Genomic DNA, 9,886 nt, shown 5'->3' with positions numbered 1-9,886 from the left:
ATTTGAGTCAATCTGTAAATATATATATACACACATATGTATATATATGTAAATAAATATATAGAAATAATGTTAGATATCATTACCAAGATGATAAATATCCTCACTGTGAACCCAGAATCATCTTAAAAATCTCCTACAGCACAGTAACATGACATGACTTTAGAAAGACTTCGAATTTGTCCACAAATGTACATGAGAACAGTGCAGGTAAATTGCTAGAGATATATTCTTTAGGACAAATTATAAATGACACTCCAAGACAGTACTGGAACGTGTGGACGCAGTTTTGTTGGGCTTGCCTTTCCGTCAGTCATGTTGTAACAGCACAGTGTTGAGCATCACAAAGAGGGTAAGATACAGTACAGCTGTCTTACAGTAGACATTTAAAGTCCTTGAAGTGATTGGTCCTTGGCCAAGACATTTATAGACTGTACACAGAAAATTAAAATTTAAGAAAAAAAAAACCAGAAAACTTTCTCAAACTATATGCTGCTCAAGTTGTCTATGTGTAAACAGAAGGACTTATGAATATTAGCATAATATTATAGTGCTAAAAATAATGTTAAAAGAAAAAAAACTGCTTTTATCAGTGTCACTCTCATACCCATATTTTTTCCAATATATCAATATCCATAACTGTTCTTTTATATAACTGTACCCAAATAAAGGTCTTTATCAATATATCAGCTGGGTGAAAATGTCAAACCTATGCCTAATATAGATCCATAAACTCAGCAGCATAGGGAAATATGAAGATCTATGAGGGGTTTAAATGAAAAGGGGAAATTAGCTATTTAACAACAACAACCAAATGTTTTGTTGAAAGAAGCCTTGCATTTAGGTAAGCATTCTGACAGTGTTGGATCAAATCCACCTTATCAACGTTTCTCACCTTTTTAATGGCAATAGGAGAGCTCACAGACTGACTTACTTCATCCCTTGGAAAGTTTTGTAATTTTAAAATTTGAAATAACTTAAATCTTTATTATAAAAAATTCCCCAGAAAATATTTCAAACAGACCACTGTTAAACAGATTCCCAGTATTACACCTGTTTTGCATAATCCCTGATAAGAAGAGGCTGGAGGGGTTCTCACTTGTATTGGCTGGAAAATAGGAAGCTCCTAAACTAAATAAAAACAAGTAGATGAACAAAAAATATTTCTAATCTTTGGGAAAACAGATTGAACACCTGCTCCTCCTTTGTTAATACGGTAAGCAAAAATTCCTGTTTTCTAGATTTTATTTGGAAGCAATATATGAGGTCTTAGGATAGCAGAAGTATTGTGGAGATTGATACTATACCTTTGCTTTCACAACTATTTCTTTTCATGACTGGTTATGTTGTTAACCACCAGTCCTTAAAAATAATTGTGTTAGAGCATGAACATGAGTGAAGAGCAAAAGAGCTCTGCTGGTTTTGGCTGGTGTAGAGTTAATATTCTTCATAGTAGCTGGTGTGGGTTATGTTTTGGATTTGTGCTGAAAAAAGTATTGGTAATGCAGAGTTATCTTCAATATTGCTGAGCAGTGCTTTCACAGAGTCAAAGCTCGTTCTGATTCTCACATCAGCCCACCAGTGAGTAGGTTGGGGATGTAAAGAATTTGGGAGGTGACATTGGTGCAGCTGACCCTAGTTCAGCCAGGGGATATTCCATATCATATTCTGTCATGCTCATCATATAAAGCTGGAGGAAGAAAGGGGGGAATGCTGGAGTGATGGCATTTGTCTTCCCAGGTCACCTTTACACCCAATAGAGCCTTGTCTGCCCGTGGGACGTGGTGAGTTAATTCCTCTGTTTGCTTTGCTTATGCAAGTGGCTTTTGGTTTACCTATTAAACTATATTTATCTCAACCCACAAGTTTGCTCACTTTTACACTTCTGATTTTCTCTCACATCCCACTGGAGCAGGAAGTGAGTGAGAGTCTGTGTGTGGCTTAGTTGCTGACTGGGATTAAACCACAACAGGATACAACTCTTTAGCCTGCCAGAGACTGTTTTTGGGAAGGATTCTCTACAAAGGAAAGAAAAAGTAGCAGAAACAGAAAGAGAAAATGAGATTCAGATAAAATAGACAAAACTGTTCTGGCTAAAGACGAGCCAAGCACCTGTGAAATGGCAGCAATCTTCAAACCTATGAGCAGCAGAGATATTAATCTTTCCTGTCTGGACTCATTCTCTCAAGACATTTTGGAGTGGAACTCATTTCAAAAGAAAAAACTTGTTTTCATCACCAGTGAATCTCTATTTTAAGAAGAGCTTGTCAACAAAAAGCAGTTTACATTTGACTACAAAGATTGTTAGAAGCCCTGGATGCTTTTCATTCTGCAACTCAGTGACCCATTCTAGACTGTCAGACAAAAGGAATGCTGGACTTCTCAACTTTAGAGCTAGACAACTCATGACAGAAAGTAAACAACAAGAATTTAAGGATGAAAGTTAGTATGACACACTGCCATTTTTATCTCAATCAAACTTTATAAGACAAGTATATTTAGATATAACTCTCTTGCTTCCTTGAGTCATGTTTTTTCACTTAATTAGTCACAGTGGTAGGGACTAGAATAGGTATATAGGAAGCAGTTAGAGACTTATATCCCACATGCTCTTTCTGATGAGAGACAAAAGTGGGTGCTTGAGAAAAAAATTAAATTGAGCATTGGTAATCCAATGTCATAGTCTTCAGATTGATTTCCTGAGATAAGGTAATGTCTTTAGATTGACTAATTATAAGAAATTTATTTGAATCTGGAACATTTTACAGCATTCCTGACAATAAGTTAGTTATATTTTGTTCTGGATGAAAACACATTTAATTTTTTATCCTAGTTAGAGACATTCTAGTAATTTCATTTGATGTTCTCTGGTTCATGTCTTGTGATAAAGGCTGAAGAAAACTTTTTCTCGGTCACTCATACGGCAAACACAAATTCAAATTCAGTTTCCTCTTCCACACAGTGTTGATTACAGGTGTGAGAAGCAGCTCCTCCCTCTCTGTATGGGAGTCCCTCTCAGTCAGTCTCCATCCTCCAGCTCCAAGCTGGAGAGGGGATGGGGGTGACTGCTGGGCCAAATAACTGACCAATAAAAAACTGTTTTTGCAAGCAGGGATGTACCAGCAGGTCAGTAACTAGAGCCAACTGCAAAAAGGAAACCAAACCACAACAACAACAAAAAAACCCTAACACCACTGAAAACCAAATAAAAAAAAACCCCAAAAACCAAAAAACAACAACAACAACAACAACAAAAAAACCCCAGCAGTGTCCTCAACCAATTCTGAGAGATTCCACTATGCCCTTCAGCAAGTTCCTCTCCCTGACACCTCTCTCTTAGAAGATTTTTCCTCTTGTATGGTTTATTCATGAACCCAGAAGTGTCTCACTCATGGCTCCGCAATCCCACCCTCAGAGCCAGCTGATATTTCCGAAATGAAGGAATGACTTTCAGTCCAAAAATTAGGCAATGCAGAATACTCCTTGGCTTAACAAAAATGAACAGATTCTTGGTGACTGGACTGTAACTTTGTATCTAGCTATTGTGCATTTTACTAATCATCTTGAAAGAGGAAAAAAACCCACTGAACAGTGAAAAGCAGACTTCATTTACCTTAAAGGTATCAAGATTATGTGTTGACAAAACATTTTAATCTTACTAAAACAAGAATTAACAAAAAGAAGTAGGAACAGGGGAATTTTGACCTTGAGTACAGACTAGGAAAACTATTTATTTTGGAACTGCTGAAAGCATTTCTTATCTTAGACTTCAGAGATATTCCACCTAGGGAGCTGGAGAGCAGTACAGGCACTGTGTCTTTATTCCTTGATGTATTGTATCCAATCACTTTTTATTTCACAGTTCATTATCAAGAAACATTAACTTCTGTAAGAATGAAATAGAATTTCCATGGAAGCTTGCTTACACTCAAAAGATAATTCAGATGAAGAATTACATGTATGATTTTTTATTCCCTGTTCATTTTGGCAGGAGATTTCAAAGAAAATCGAAATAAAAAGAAACAATCAGAGACTTAAAAGCAAAGGGAAGATTCTGCTCATCTGTCAGAGACTGGTTTATCATCTAACTTTGCTGGTCGAATAGATAAGTATGAACTGTTGAGTTAAAAAACTTATTTAGAAAATGCAAATGGTGTTTGCTCATATGGAAATTACATTTAGCAACTGATATTCTGATTCCAGAATTTCTTGTGTGTAGTACTACATAACCCTAAAGTATTCTGATTAAAATCAGTTGGATGAAGTATGTTTCATCTTCAGCTGAAATAAGTTTGAATCAGAGGTTTTAAAGACGTAAGGAGCTCTCTATGATGACTAATACAGGACTGAATTTTAGAAGACTTTCTGTTTGAAGGGCCTATATTGGGCTGTATAACAGTTCCAAGATACATACAAGAGAGAAAAAGATAGGGAAATAAAATCAGATATTATGTTGGTATTCAGATAAATTAGCAAAATGTAGAGTGCCAGAGCTTGACCATTGTTGCCAGGTGTTTAAAAGTTTTTTTTAATTATTGGCATAATAGCACTAGGGAAGTGACGGAGTAGTCCTCACTGTTTTCCAAGTAGAAATATATCTACAGATATAGATATATACTCATTGCCAAAAATAAAGTGAGAACACCTAATATAGGACTGAAGCTTTTCTATTCAGCATTATCATAAATGTGCAGAGACTCAACCTCTGAATAACAAATTGAGTTTTGTTGTTTTCAAATTAAAATCCTGAGATAATTTTGTAGCAATGCACAATCTATATCATTATTATTCAATGAAGATGTGAGGTACTAGCAATATCCTTTTATTTACTAGTGTATTTAAAGATTCTCTGAGACTTCTCTTCAGTACAGTAATTATGAAAACAGACTGGACAATGGCAGAGTCAGAAAGCATCTCCTCATTTTAAACTGAGACAGCAAGAGACAGAGCAGGTGTTATTTTATGGGTATGCATTCTTAAATACTGCATGGAATATGTAATGCATCATTCTAACAATGAAGGATATGCTTCTTTGTCTGCAGAGAAGAATATGTAGAATTAAAGTAACCAGTATGAGCATAATTTCTTTATTGTTTGCAACATAATGACAAGAGAAGCAGCAGCTGCTGAATTGAGCCTTCCTTTATCCCCCACTACGAGGAGAGGGAATGAGGAGAATGCAGATGTTGGCTTGAGTTCTGTACAAAAGCAAGTGATAGCATCCAGACAGAAGCAGAGTATCACAAGAGAGCTTTCATACAATTATTATTTTTGGTGCCCCTTCAAAAGTGCATGGCAGATACTGTAGAAAAACAGCTGCAGAACTTCACTCTGCGATCAGATTGGTTATTTCAGCCAATAATGCAAATATAACTCAGCACACAGAAAGCTGCCTTGGGAAAGTAGAAACCTTCCAGGGTTAAGCACCCTCTCTTCCAAAAGGGCCCAAGTTAAAATGCTGGGTTTGACACCAATTTTCTGTAGGACTTCAGGCTACTCATGTACTTTCTCTGCTCTGACTGTAATATCTGTGAAAAAAGAGAGAATACTGACTCACCTACCTCAAAGGCAAACTAAAGATTAATTAGTTTGTGCTCGTATAGAGCTTTGAAAATGTCAAGGCTATATAACTACTGTTAAATAAATGGCAAAAAGTCAGATTGGACAAGTACAGAGCAGGACTGCAAGGGTTTATCACTGTATCTCAGCAATTATCTTTAACACTTTCCAGAAAAGATTTCTTATAGTAGATATAGGTAGTTAGAAGAAAGGTATGAAGCTGTTCTGTAGCAGCACTTCTACAGAGAACATAAAAGGAAATGAGAAAGCAAGCACAAATTTTAACTTTTCTGAACTTTTAAATTCAGCAGGGCAACATGTCAGTGCTCTATCTCAATTGGTTAATCTTTTACTGAAGTAGTATTCAAATACTATTGTATAATACATCTGGAAAGGTCCTGTCCACTTGAATGGGAAATAAAAAATAATAAAAAATGTCCCTCTGACACAGACTAGGGCCACAGGGCTGAATTTAGTTAATTTGCTTCCACTGTATTTTATACAATGAGGAACATCACCATTTTAAGCCTGAATTTTTCTGAGAAAACTGCAGTAATCAATGTCCCATGATGACACTTTGAATGTGATGTATTTTATTCATAGAGTGATTACTTAGAAACTGCACAAGAAGATCCAACTTCCTCCCCCATCCCAAGTAGTGCACAAAATCTCCTAAATATTCTTATTGACTCTCATAAAAATTCCTTTAAGTTTCACATTATTTTACCTCCAGAAGCCATACTGTTCTTATTTTTCAGTTTCCACTGTCCATCTTTGCAGACATCAGATTATTTGAATTTGCTGGCACAGGATCACTAGTCATTTAAAAGTTGCTCTTTTCTTCCAATGCTCATTACCCACTTCTAAATATTCTGGTATTTAGAAATACACCAATCACTTGATTGGGGCTTTCAAGTAATTTCACCCTGCATCAGGAGGATCATATAAACTAGATGGACATGAATAGATCTTACATTTATTATGTTTATCTGGATTTCAATGTAGAAGCACTTTTGTCCAAGACTAAACATTACTATGGAAAGTTACAATGCTGCAGATATACAAATAAAAACAGAGCGAAAATGAAATTAGGAACTGAAGTTACTGCAAAAGTTACATTTGGAATGCTTCTGGTAGGACTTTGTTTAAAAAAGCAACATGAGATTTGTGAATGAATACAAGTTCTTCAAAAATAAAAATCAAGCCATGCTTCTCCATTTAAAGTTGCTGGTTGTGCAGAAATATGACCTCTGTACTAGTAGGATGAATTATGAGCTGAATTATGTGTAAGAGTGGCTTCCAAGGGGCATCACATCTCACATAATTCAAAGTTCCTGTATTTTAGATTTTTCTCTATATAAACACACCCCTACACATGAACAAAGGCAGTGTGTAGATTTACAGTGTAAGCAGTCAATTCCACATGATAAATTAGATTCACATAAGAGGGAACCTTAAACGAAATAAACTTATTTTTGCTAAATGTTCATTCTACCATTTGTTATAAACTCACATGGTCTCTGCACACTGATATTAAAGTTCTTCATACCTGCGGGTTATCAAAATAAAACCTCACCAAGGGCGAAAATCAACAGCAACAAATCTAAGACTGGCAGCCAAGCTGAATGATAGCATAGCAAAAATGTAGAAGTAATAACTCCATGGAGTAGAGCAGGGAGCATAACACACTCCCACAAATGCACCAGATTCCACACAGTCATCACTCCAAACACTACACCCACTGACACCTACCCCATCATTATCATCTCAGGTTATATTCTTCCCAAGCATCTTGAATATTTGATTTATTTGCACTATTAATTTATCCATCCCACCTGTGTTCCCTTAGATATTTAATTGATTGCCCTTAATTGATCTGGCCATCTGTGATATCTTTGTCATTTAATTCATTGTTTTCATTGATCTAAGCACCTTGCAGCTTCATTGTCACCTAGATGAACCAAAAGTCACTGGCTGATATCATTTATATCTTGTAATGTGCATCTATGCACTTTCATCTCCTGAGGGAGATGGGGCAGAGGAGGACAAAAAACACCTGAAGTCTCATTATGTTCTAACCTGTCTGGCCAGGAGCTGATTTCAGTGACACTTTTCCTAAATACTCAGACATCAGGGCACTCATTCTCTTCCTGGAAGACAGGCTTTATTCAAATAAAACATGAACAATAAAATAAAAATAAAGTAATTATGCATAACAACAAGATTTGCAGCAAGGTGGTAAATCTCCCTTTTATCCTGACCTGCAATGCAAGTGAATTCCATTGAGTTCTCTTTGAAAAAAACTTTAGCCCAGCAGTCAAGCACTGCTGACAAGGAAATCATAATTTTGCTGATTTTAGCTCTGACACAACAGAGCACCACTACAAATAGTGGGTGTCATAATGGTATTCTGAATAATGAATGGCATAAAGGGTATCTTTTTCACTTATTAAGCTTTTGGGCACAGAATTAAAGGCATAGGAGATTATACCTGATATAGCAAATTATATGTAAAAATGAAGTTTTATGTAAAATTATGTAAAATATATGTAAAATAGATGAAAATCTTGTTCTTGCTGGGACACAGATATAATCTATAAAATGTGACAGCTCTGGTGAAGGCAGACAAGAAATTTGTAAGAATTAACAAAGGACATGATGGTTTCCTTTAACAAGAAAGTATTTGATGTACTTAACACAGTCTATTGCCTAATTATAGCAGTTCATAATCTAACAGTTAGTACAGTAATACAGATAAAGAAGAGAAGATAATAGTAATCTTTCACCTGCTCTGCTCCATGCTTGGAGCCTCAGATCAGTAGGACCTGCAAACAAACAAATAGAGAAAGGACACATGCAGTGCAGAAAACAGAGAGGAAGAATTGAAATAAGCTCACAGTAATGGAAAGCAATCCCACCCCAAAAAAGAAAAAAATACAAGAAAGAAGGGACAGTAGTGGGTGCAGACTTAAAGCTGAGTCAGAAAAACTGTAGATCTCAAAAGCAAGGAAAATAAGAAAAATGTAATTTAGAAAGTCTAGACTCAGAATAGGAAAGAAAGAGCAGATCACAACACACACAAAATTATCTTCCATCTTATTCTTGATTCACAGATTCTGTAGCACAACTCTGACACTGGCCAGCACTGGAAACCACACTGGAAGGAGTAAAGCCAGAACAGAAAAGAGTTCTTGCCTTCTTAGCTGCTAGCTGTGCCTGAAAATTCTGTATCCTGAAAAGAGTAATTTCTGGTTTTATATTTGTCCTCTTCATATATCATTACTGTCCTGGCAGGTATCCTGCATTCCACAGAATAATAACGTACTGTTTGACAAAATTATCTTTCCTTAAACTTTGAATTTTTTGCGTGTTTGCCAGAATTTTCTAACTTGAAGATCTGCAACTAAAACTTTCTAATATACCTATTTCAGAACACTTGCACTGCATATTTTTCTCTCTGGAATTTTCTCTTTTTACTGGTGCATAGCCAGACTGAAATGTGTTTATCTTGACCACACAAATGTACCACCACCACAAATATCCACTGTATAAAAAAGTATGCTTTCTGTCAGTGTTCTAACAAGTGCACAACAATACATGTGTTCAAGGAAAATTGGTAGAACATATTAAAAAGAAAATAAGATCAAGCCCCTAATAAAATTAGACATTTAATTTTACAGTTTTCTGTGTAGTAAGATGGAAAAAAGAATCTACCTAAACAATGTTCATCACATTGTGACATCATATTGTTTCTCTCAGAGAAAATAAAAAAAAATTAACACAGAAGTAAGAGCTGATTAATTAAAAATAATCCATTCAATTGATTAAAAAAAAGTCTGTCTATACTTTTCATCCAGGATCTGTGCACTCATAAACAGCATAACTTGTGTATTATAGCTGTCTCAGTGTATTCCATCCTTTAATAAGCTCTGTAACAACTCCTGCCTGTCTTTGGAGTGTGGTCCTTCTGCATGGGACTCCATTTCTGACTTGGCTGTCAAGTGTTGTGAGGATATTCCTGTGAAGGCATGAGGAATAGGTGGTGGCAGATTGGAAAACATGTCTGAAACTGTTCAAGATGGTTACTTTAGTTTCATTCTATTCTGAAAGCATAAACCAAACCAGTCAGTTTCTTCACATTTCCACTGAACGTACATCTCCCTGCAAGCTGCTACAGCTACCATCAAAATTCCCCTTGTTACTGGCAGTGTAACTTTGATACGTCCAGAACTGCAGCACCTTAAAAGATTTGCTCTTACTAAAAACATAGAAGCAAAGAGCTCCTCAAATGCCCAGTGGGCATAATTAATTCCACAGTGCTTTGAGA

Source organism: Agelaius phoeniceus, chromosome 5 (assembly GCF_051311805.1).
Source record: "Agelaius phoeniceus isolate bAgePho1 chromosome 5, bAgePho1.hap1, whole genome shotgun sequence".
NCBI classification, from domain to species: domain Eukaryota; kingdom Metazoa; phylum Chordata; class Aves; order Passeriformes; family Icteridae; genus Agelaius; species Agelaius phoeniceus.
This window is presented reverse-complemented; position numbering follows the sequence as displayed.